At 27.9% G+C, this 11,764-nt stretch overlaps 1 long non-coding RNA gene across 1 annotated transcript; it reads right to left on the reverse strand.

Moving 5' to 3' along the window:
* Positions 1-918: 918 nt before the first annotated feature.
* On the reverse strand, positions 919-1,362 carry LOC146930496 (uncharacterized). Its single transcript, XR_015008338.1, has 2 exons — positions 1,305-1,362; positions 919-1,192 (listed from the first exon to the last, which is right to left on the reverse strand). It is a non-coding gene; the product is annotated as an uncharacterized LOC146930496 (long non-coding RNA).
* Between the last annotated feature and the right edge of the window lie 10,402 nt (positions 1,363-11,764).

Consider the following 11,764-nt stretch of genomic DNA (forward strand, 5'->3'; position numbering starts at 1 on the left):
GTAGCCAATATACATATGATTTACTAATAAATCCTTGAATGTCTACACATGACAATTGTCCACAAGTTCATTATGAATATTTCTAAAAAAAAATAATCATTATAAGCAGTGGTAGATGTGAATCCTTTAGTTATTTTCGTTTTTTTATTAAAAAAATTGATAAAATTTGGCATTTATTATTCTTAATGATTATCGAAAAATAATAATTATTCTTGCTTTTTTTTTTAGGCATTTTATACTTACTTGTATAAAACTTATAAATATTACCATGTATTGGACCATGTGAGATTGAATCCGTAATCCTTATTTGTAAATGATAAAAAGCGAATTACTCCTTTGATATTATACCAAAAATATAATATCTATTGAGTATATGTGTCTGCAATTAAATGCTCAAAAGATCTGCTCATAGCAATTATGTTTTGCCTTAAGCCAATAGCTTCTTTTGTTTAATGAGTCAATTGATTTTTGAAATTATTGTGAGACCATTATTGGTTAAATTTTACTTAGACTCAGGTCAAACTCCATATTATCATGGACCTTCCATAGAAACTGGAGGGTCAGCACAAAAAATCATTATCATTCAAAATTATTATTTGAGAGTTTAAATTATCGGAAATTAAGAAAGTAACTTTTTTTTACATATATTACTTCAAAAAACCTTTTTTACATATATATAATTTGTTTTTTTTTTATCATGATGGCCTACTATATTTATCTCTTTTTTTTAGGGATATTATATTCATCTTTTTAGGTGTTAATATTTATCTGTATATTTAATTTTAGCAACATTGTTGTGGTAAAGGGATGAAGATAATGGGAAAAAAAAATCATATATATGATACAACACTCATCAAAGAAATTAAATCAATAAAAAAGGATAGTGTCCACTCTAATTTCCTAATTACACAAAGCAAGTTAACAACAACTATCTATAATATTCAATATGATTTTAATCAATATTAAAATCATAACATAGTCGGTGAGCAAAAGAAACATTGCTATTTGAAATGTAAAATATGATCAACAATACAAATCGTAGCTCTAAAATTAAGTGCATGAATAGTTTTAAAAAAAAAAGTAGTCATCGTGTGCATCATATTTCATCAAATTCGTTCTTCGAGATCCACATTTTGAACACCTAAAGAGAAGGTGAAATAGGTTTCCATATGCTGAATTTCCATATGTTCAGCTAAAAGAAAGAAAATTAGAGTGAAATAAGTTTAATTGTTGTACCCGTGGAAAATATAAAATAGAATTAATTTTTGGAGACAGATCTATGAAAATAAGAAAAAAATCAATACATTGAAAGATGGATTTCGAAAACTATTTTAAAATTATTGTATGAAATTAGAGATGATCTGAAAAATGGTGTGGAAAACATGAGCTTCAAAAGCAATATTTATAGCCATAAAACACCAAATAACCACAAAAATTATTCCATTGATTAATGGATGCAATAATTGGGAATAAATTATACATTAATTTTTGAAACAAACTCATACACATACTCATGATATATTAGTCTTTTAATTTGAAATAATCAAAGTCACAATTTTTTTTATTATAACAATATATTGATTGCGAAAAACGAAAAACATATAATAAAGATTTTTTATTTACGTATCGTTTTTTTAACTATGTGTCGATCTAGATTTAATCTTATAATTTAAATGTGTTAAAAAATCAAATGAATAATTATTTAATTAAATATGTACAAATTTTTTTTTTGAAGAATGCACAATTATTTTTTTATAAAGCGCATATTTTTTTTCCACATCAAGAGTACACAATAAAAACAAATTATTTTTTTATAAAAATATATAAATACTTGTAAAAACAAAGTAGAGTCTTGGAATAACGTATGTTCCATGATTTATGTTTTTTTTTTTGAGAGAGTGATTTATGCTTTTTTGTTAAGACTTTTTTTACTATAGCCATATTTACAGTTGTTTTTTTAACTAAAATTGAAATCAATCTTTATGCAATTAATTATCATCAAAGTCTTAATCAATTATTATTAACGCCCAAAAAATGTCATTTTTTTTAAAATTTAAATGTGTATAAAATATAAATTTCTAATATCAAAATAAAAACATTATTTTTTCATACTGAACACCTTATTTTAAAAAAATTCTTGGAAAATATAATAGAGTGGGGATATTTTTTTTAAGAATAAAAATAGAAGTTTAAATATTCCTCCAAAATTTTCGGTTCATTAGAGTAATTTCATATGTAAATTTTCGGCTGTCATTCTGGTACATTAAATACTCCTCCGAATTTTAGCAAATAACATTTTGATGTGTATATGAAATAAAATATTAAATGCACCTTTCAATATAAGGTTGTCACGTGTACTATCGAAGTAAAACGTGTGAATTGAAATTCTTATGAATGAAAATAAAAACTAATATAAAATAATAAAAAATAATGATTTGAAAAATCAAATTATATTTGAACCGTATTAATAACAAAATGTAGAGATACACATATGTAATATTTTTTTGCATTATTCCTGCGATATTTTTTTTAATAGAAGAGATACACATTGATTGAACGATGTTGGGAATTTTTTTAATAACATTGCTAATTTATTGATATAATCTCGTTTGGCCATTGTGATTTTAGAGGAAAGGTGTTGAAATAATTTTTTTTATCTATTAAGCAATTCCAATTTTTTTTTTTGTTTAAGGCTTATTTTTTTTAGAGCAGGTCCACTAAATAGAATCAACTGAAATCATATTTTTGATATTCTCTAATGATACGTTTTCAATTCAAATTAAATACCTCCAATTCCAATCTTTTTCTGTCCTAAAATAAAGTATCTGATTTTCTTTTTCTTTCATAAAACAAACATTGAACAATTGAACGAAATTCATTAAAAAATTTTTGGTGAAATCTGTTCAACGGTTTTTGCGATTTTAGAGGAAAGGTCTTGAAATATTATTTTTTTAGCTATTAAGCAATTCCTAATTTTTTTTTGGTTTAAGGCTTACTTTATTTTTTTAGGGAAGGTTCAACGTTTATTTTAGCAAGACCATTAAATAGAATCAATTTATATTATTGCCAAAAAAAAAGAGGAATCAATTTACGTTAAAAAAAAAGAGGAACCAATTTAATAGCATTTAATATTTTTCTTTTTGTATTTCAACCAAAATTAAATTACATGATTCTACCAAAAATAGAAATATCTAATAAGAAAAACATGGGGTTTACGTCCTCTTTTTTTTTTTGCGGTAATCGGCGTTTTATTAAAAAATTTAATTGTGATGGAATTTATCCTTTGACAAAAATAACGTATATTTTTTAGTCTAGTAAATATTTGTATCATACATGACCTTAACAAAATAACCAAATATTATTTTTTTGGGTACCAAGTAAAATGTATCTAGTTAAATTATATAACAAATTAATGGTTACTACCAAATCTAATTAAATTATTTTAAAAAGTTACACTTTTATCAAATCATTTTTTTTGACAAATCAAATCATATTTTTATTATTTGACATATATCAATTATTTCATCTCTTTGATATTTAAATAATTATTTCATTAATCGTATTTTAATTAGATATTACTTGTTTTATTTTAATATCTGAATTCAAATATATTAATTTAAATTATTTGATTATTCAAAAAAAGCATATTAGAATTTGAAATTGTAAAACTTCCTTTTGTATTTGTATTTCTAAAATACGAAACGTTTAGCAGAAAGAAAAAACATTTAATTATTTTTACAAATATAAAGCATACGTTTTCACAAAATAAATCAACAATAATTTGGAATTTGTATTTTTTGAATGAATAGGAAATGTTTGATTTGAAATTTGAAGCATATTAGAATTTGAAATTGTAAAACTTCCTTTTATACATAAACAATAAATACAAATTTGTGAGGATGAATGTGGTGAGAGTATTTTGTGAGGATGAATGTGGTGAGAGTATTTGAAAAAAGAATAGGATGAGAGTGCCACGTGTCATAAGAATAGGAGGAGAAAAAACATTTCCATAAAAGGCTATGGAATCGGCCGTAAATTTATATTATATAGATATGTTTCCAATTAAAATTGAGTCAAAAATTGAAAAATACATTAATAAAAATGAACAAAATAACCAAATATAATCAAAAAAAATTGGGGAAGTGGAAATATATATATATATATATATATATATATATATATATATATATATATATATATATATATATATATATTGGGCAATGGGGAAGAGGATATTTATCATTAATTAAAGTAACATTTCCATAAAGTTTAAATTATGTTAAAATATTTTATTATTTAATTATATTTCAATGTCATTACGTGGGCAAATATCTCTATAATAATTATTACTTCAAAAAAAAATCTCTATAATAATTATATTAGCTACATCAATTAAGACCCTAAATTGACTAGTGATCAAATAAAGTAATAAGGCTATTTAGATTGATAATTAGATAATTAATTACTACCTCCGTCTCTAATGAGTCTTATAATTACGGACGGGGTCGTAATTGATATGAGTTCAATATGAATGGATGTGATGTTTCATTTTCTAATAATGGTCTCCAATTATCAAGGGAGATTTCCGATCACGCAACATGAATATGAGAAGGATTGGCGGATTGTTAGCGGAAACTTCATGGCAAGTAGGTGCTCAATAAAGGGAAGAAGCCTTACACAAGGAAGGAAGTATCATTGAGGTTCTCGAAATTATTGTAGACAAGCAACCCCTGGTGGGAGATGATTTCTCTAGGATGAGGCTTCTTTGAATTCAATGTTGCCTTGGTGGAAGACCTAAGAACCGTCTGGGCGAAGGGAACTCTCAATATGAAGTCGGGTGTTCTCCGATTTTCTCAGTGGACAAAGGATTTCAACGAAAATTCTCAACGACAGACCCATGCACAAGTTTGGATTAGAGAGATGGAGCTACCACAAGAGTATTGGTGTGATCGCACTTTATTGGAAATTTTGGTGCAATAGGTATGCCTTTAACTGTAGATACTGCCATGCAAAATCGAGTGTTCGGTCGGAAAATACTTAGGTGACATTAAGTCACCGTGACATTAAATCTGGGCCACACAAATGTGTTGTGTTGTGTGGCCCAGATGTGTTGTATGTGTTGTGTGGCCCAGATGTTGTGTGGCAATGTGTGTTGTGTGGCCTAGATTTAATGTCACGGTGACATAATGTCACCCAAGTGCTGTATGTGTTGGGTCATTACACTCGCATTTTCGTTGATATTGATTTTTCTCATTGTATATTTGATGAAATAATGGTTTAAAGAGACGACTTCACTTTCCAATTATAAGTGGTTTTCAAATGGCTCCCAGACTTTTGCTCTCGCTGTCGGATTATTGATGTCACGAATTTAAAGATGCTAAAAGTAGATGAGAAAAATACTACAAGCTTAAAGGCAAATAATAGGCACATTTATAAATAATTAAGACGGAAATATTATTTCCTTGACAACACATATGGAATTGAAATCGCATAGTACCAGGGTCAATCATCGCTTATTGAGGCAAGGAAAAGGAAACACATTCACTAGCTCTTCATGGATTATGATAGAAATTAAAAGCAAATAATTCTTTTCATTCTTAACAAAAAATTTTTTGAATAATTTCATTCTTAACAAATTGTTGTGGTTTACCAGATGGAAGGATATTGGTCAACTTTGACTAGAAATAAAGAATCAAGAGAATTAAAGGACAATGAAGTTTTCCTAGTCCTTGTTTCTAATACTCATATCATACCTTACTAATAGTCCCAACTTTAATAAATACTCCCTCCGGTCCTTATTATAAGAAACAATTGACTTTTTTAGTTCATAGAATAATTAATGTATTTTGTTATAAATATAGACTAGATATATTACTTACACAATGAATCGAAAAAGTCAACTTTTTCTTATAATAAGGACCGGAGGGAGTACAAATAATGTGGCAACAAGCATTTACGTTTGTCACACCTATATTCCTAATTCACCAATGAATATGTAATAATTATATAATATAATTATCTCTTCATTAGTAAAATGATATAGATAGACAAATAATTAAGATAGAATAAACTCATAAAAATTATTTTATCATTCTTACTCCAAGTTGGTTGAAAACAAATACATAAATAAAATGACTAGAATAAAACTACAATTGACAAATTAAATGCCGATAGGTTACTTTCACATATAAAGTAAGTAAATTTTTGACTTATATAAAAGGAGAGTATTACATTTTTCTTAAATTCTCTACACATGAAATTAAATAAATTGTTGAATAAATCATGAATTAATCAAATAACATATATAATATTTAAAAAATATTGGGGTCTTACACAAACTATGCTGGAATGTCTAAGTTTCACTTTTATGTTTCACCCTTAAAAAATCATATTTAATTCATCAAACGCTAAAAAAATTCTAATTTATTTTTTTGAAGAAGCTAAATTTAGTCCATTGAAATTGACATCGGAGAAGATCAAACTTGAGACCATAAATTCTAATTTTTTGTAGAGGAAGATGTTTATGTCATTCTATATATGTTTGTTTAAAATCATTTAAAAACTTAAAAGGTACACATTAATTGACTTAACAATCCAGACAACATTATTTTTGTGAATAAAAGTCAAAACAAATATCAATGAGGACTAAAAACAAAATTTTAAAGGAACTAAAAACTTGTTTACTAATTTATTTATGGGAAATTAAACAAACATAATTTTAGTCAAAATGCATATATGTTTGAACTTTGATGTTTTGTCAAAATATTTATATTTTAACTTTATATATTTTAAATATGTTTAGTCAAATTTTTATTTAATTTATTTTTATATTTAATAACCAAATATAGTTATAATAAAAATACATAAATATTTAGTCAAAATTTGTATTTAATGTTTAGTCAAAATACTTAATAATACTTAATTTTCTTTTACTAAACATTAAATACAAATTTTGACTAAATAATTATGTATTTTGATTATAACTAATTTATTATCAAAATCGTGAAATTTAACTATATATATGTGTGTGTGAGTACAAGTCTCACATATTAAACTTAAAAAATGGTAGCCAAATGGTATGTTGTCCTCTTCCTTTCTCTTATATCTCCTCTATGTAGTGCTTCAAATGATGTCATCCTTAAAGAAGACCAAAACATGCATACCAACACTTTGTCCAATACCATTAATATGTTTATTGCATTGCCTCTAAATTCAGCATCGTTGGACTTTGATTGTGGTCCTGGGGGATTAGGGAGGTTTGTAACACAACCAGGAAAAACACTTAAATTTGATGTTCCCCCTGACGAATTTGTGTCGTGTAAGGTTGTTTGGGGCCATTTAGAGGCCATTTTTCAAGCAAACTTTGACCAAAGTGGGAAAGTAATTTTACCCGATTTTTGGGTAATAAAGACCGATGGTTTTTTCCATACATTTGATCATATCCACTATGTAAGAAAGGCTACTTGGGGACCGATCCCGATAATATGAAGTAAGGCTACTTGTTATTATAATGTATTGATAATAAAACTATGTTGTTAATTATAATCTGTAGTTTAGGTCTCCTGACATTTTCTTTGATACTAATCTTTGTGGCTAAGACATAACTAAATGCCAATTCATACGTTTTGTTTGATGGATTGTCTGCAATTGGTGATTTAATGACGCCGGTAATTGCACTGAAGTTAAGGAAACAGAAAAAAGTGGGTTCATCCTGGTGTTTCTTAAAAAATGCTTTAGTCAATGGAAAGCAAGGTTCTCAGAGGTACCATAATTCGAAGACTTTAGGGAAATATAGAATAAAAGAGAGCATATAGATAAAATTGGTAGGGGAGAATATGATGAATCTTGCTAACAGTTGAATGTGTCAATAGGCTGTTATTCATTTTCATTTTATCATAGCTTACGTTAATTTAATTCAGTTTGGTTTGTCGATATTAACTTTGGCTCAAAATCAATAGGGCCATAATCAATAACTGAATAATTGAATAACTGCAAAAGCGAGGTTTAGGTTTTGAGGGTTTTGAGACGACAATGACATTGTTGATGGCGAGAACGAAATTGAGAGTACATAAAAGAGTTTCGAGACGACGGTGACATCTTTGTTGAGAAGTAGAATTCAAATCAGAATTCTCAACAGTTTGTGAGGCCTGGTCAACATTGATCTGGTAAACCATCATTTACAGCCTCAAGTTGATCTCTAAGAAAAATAGCTTCTCGTTTTTTATTTTCTTTTAGTTTTCATCTTAATATGTATTACAACTTCGTTCTTATTGTTATTAGTTTTAGTGTTTGCTAAAGTAACACAGTTTTATGATGCTATCTGCACTATACTTTCTTCAAAAGCAAAATAATCAATAACTGCAATTAGAGTTACCACCCAAAATAATCCTAGTTTATGCATGGATCCATGGACTGACTATCTTGTATGAACCGCTGGCGGTCTCTCTAAACTACCAGTTACGACAGATTTAACTATATTGTTTTGATTTTGAAGTTAGAGTATTGTCATTTTTACTGTTGTAGTTGCACCCTTGGTCAAAGAATCTGAGAAAATCAGGAAGTATTTCAAATCTGAGATGCAAACAGAGACCAAAAGTGTAATCAGAAATGTTGGCTCAATGTTTTTCTCATTTTATGACTTGTCTTTGTTTATAATCTCATTTTTTTTGTTTTTGTCAAACGGTTGAATAATTTCTATCACTGAAGGACAGTAAGCAAGAACGATTTGAATATCCAACGTGTAATTCCTCTCGTCTCTATTTTCAGACTGAATTGTATCCTCATAAAATAATTATTTGGTTTGTATTTCAAAACTGAACCGGTAAAACATACCTTCGCTGGGCTCAATTAAATTTTGCTTGCTATCTACCGTTACAAATCCATCCGTCGACACAATATGAACGCTTTCAATTGATTCGCTTCGTGAACAATCAACTTGCAAAAGTAGACAAAAAAATCATGTAATCCCAAGTATTATGAGAGAAGAAAATAGAATGGAAAAATGTAATTCTCATTGATTCTAACTAACTTGTACAGCAAGTATATATACACAAACTAATCCTTATGCTAACTAACATGATCTTAGTGCATAGAATTCCAATATCATAACTAACTATCTTAGTTACTTCCTTCAACAAAAAAAAACTATCTTAGTTACTTGCTATGCAAGCTATTACATTTACTACTCTCTTTTTCCTTATTATGCACGTGATGCAATAACAGAATTTTATTTGTTGATGGTATAATTTAATGAACTTGTAATGTTTCACAATAGTATCAATTTAGAAACATATAGTACACACCTAGCAGTCAATTGTCCTTATTATGCACGTGATGCAATAACAGAATTTTATTTGTTGATGGTATAATTTAATGAACTTGTAATGTTTCACAATAGTATCAATTTAGAAACATATAGTACACACCTAGCAGTCAATTGAATAGTCTTGGGGAATTAGTCACTTTAGTCCCTGAATGGGGAACGATTCGTCAATTTAGTCCCTGAATGCAGATAATATGCAAAACAGTCCCTGCATGGTCAATTTCAGGGACTAAAGTGACTAACGAAGTCTACATTCAGGGACTAAATTGACTAACGGAGTCTGCATTCAGGGACTAAATTGACTAACAAAGTCTACATTCAGGGACTATTTTGCAATTTATCTGCATTCAGGGACTAAATTGACGAATCGTTCCCCATTCAGGGACTAAAGTGACTAATTCCCCAATAGTCTTAGGTACTTTTGAAGGACACAGAATTGATGTGTGAAAAAATGATGAGTTAGTATGTTTCCAAGTGCTTTTTCTAGAGAGGGAAGATATTTGAAGTTTTCTAATCCATTCATGTAAGACCGTGCATATTGATATTATCATTATTTATTTATTGCATAATGAAATAAATTGAATTAGATAATAAATAACTAAGAATAAAATGATAAACGGTTCTATTCAAAATAACAAAATTTATTGGTTAATTTGGTTGTGTAAAAAGCCTTAAAACAACGACTAATAAGGAGTTTTTTTCAACAAAAAAAAAAAGACTAATAAGGTGTTTATTTTTCTCGTAAAAAGACTCATAAGTTTTAAATATTTTTCTCGTAAATTAATTTGGAGTTTATTGTTTTAAGACGTGTCTTTTTTTATTAATGATCTAACATTTGATAATCTGACTTTGTTGATTTTGATAAGAAACAATGGACATATTACAATTTTCTTCAGTTTTATTGATCAAATGCAAACATATTCTTCTAAAATCCATTATTTCTCAAACAATCATCAATGTCACATCATTAAAGGTATAGTTAAATTTTGAAACCAAAAGAAAGTGTATAGTTAAATTTATCAATGGTCTCTATAAGTATGATCTTTTATATTGTCGTCGTGCAATCCCTTCTAAAACTTGCCCTACATTGTGTCTTGACCAACTCCAGGTCTATTGTAGTCTCGGAAGTTAATAAATTCTTTTTTAACATAAATATAAAAAAAAATGATGAAATAAGGAAACCTTATTTATTTTTTAAAGCTAGAAATAATTTTCAAAATCAACAATCTCACATCAAATCGTTTTAATAAAAACAATGTACCCAATTTAATTGTCATTTTACCTTTAAGGTCTCTTCTATTTACAACCTCCCTTAATATTGTGTTTTTTTAGCTCAAATAATATTCTAGATAAATTATAAAATAAGCTTAATAAAAGAGATAAGGTACAGAATTGTAAACCACATGACACTACTTTTTGATACTTTTTTGTAGTGCACTACAACCTTAAACAATAGGGAAAATTGCTTTGACCTCCCCCAAGATCTCTTTAAAATAACACAAACATCCCCTCTAGTTTTAAAATAAACACCAACATCCCTTAAGTTTTTATCAAATAAATAGAAACCTCCCCTATATCTTAACAATGTTTGTTTAATTAAAATACAAAAACACAGATTGGTTGAAGTTCACATTAGCAATTAATGATATTTTCATTGTTTGTCATCCCAACCAATAGCACCCTATTCATGAATCATGACAGCATCTTTTTATTAATTCTCAACACCTTCTTGTTAAATGACATTGATTCCTTCCTTAGTGACTCGTTATTTTTGTTCTATATTGTCGTCTCTATTTCTAATCCCTCCACTACAAACATATCCGCTAAAAAAATTGGAATGAAAAACACGACTTAATTAAACTTGCGATTGGAAAAATCATAAAGGATTTGAACATACTCCTAATGAAATACACGTGTGTGAAGAACAAAAAGGGTACGATTCCAATCCAACATGTCATAATAAGAACGAAGTGTGCAACAAGGGAGGATGATGCTGCAGATATAACTAATTGCTCCGTGATAGTGTGAAGTTGAACCAATTTGTGGTTTTTATTGGATTTAACGGCGAAACAAACAGTGTTAAATGATAAGGGATGTTTTGATTTATTTTATGAGAACTTGAGGGAGGTTAGTGTCTATTTTTAAACTAGAGGGGGTGTTTCTGTTATTTAAAGAGACCTCAAGGGTGGTCAATGTAATTTTCCCTAAACAATATGGTAGAAAGGAAATATTTTCTTTCTAACTTTCTACTCAAAACTCCCATTTAGTATGTGTGAATATCACAACTAGCTCTTTGTACCTAAAAAAATAATAATACTCAAAAGTATTATTTATAACTACAAACTTATTCTTCTATATTTTCTGGTCTTAAATATAAACAAAAGTCAAAATAGTCCAAATAGACCTTTCCTTATATTTAAAACTGACGGAAGTAAGCTTTTG

Source organism: Medicago sativa, chromosome 4, assembly GCF_051527215.1.
Source record: "Medicago sativa cultivar Bolivia chromosome 4, Bolivia_mono, whole genome shotgun sequence".
Lineage (NCBI taxonomy): Eukaryota > Viridiplantae > Streptophyta > Magnoliopsida > Fabales > Fabaceae > Medicago > Medicago sativa.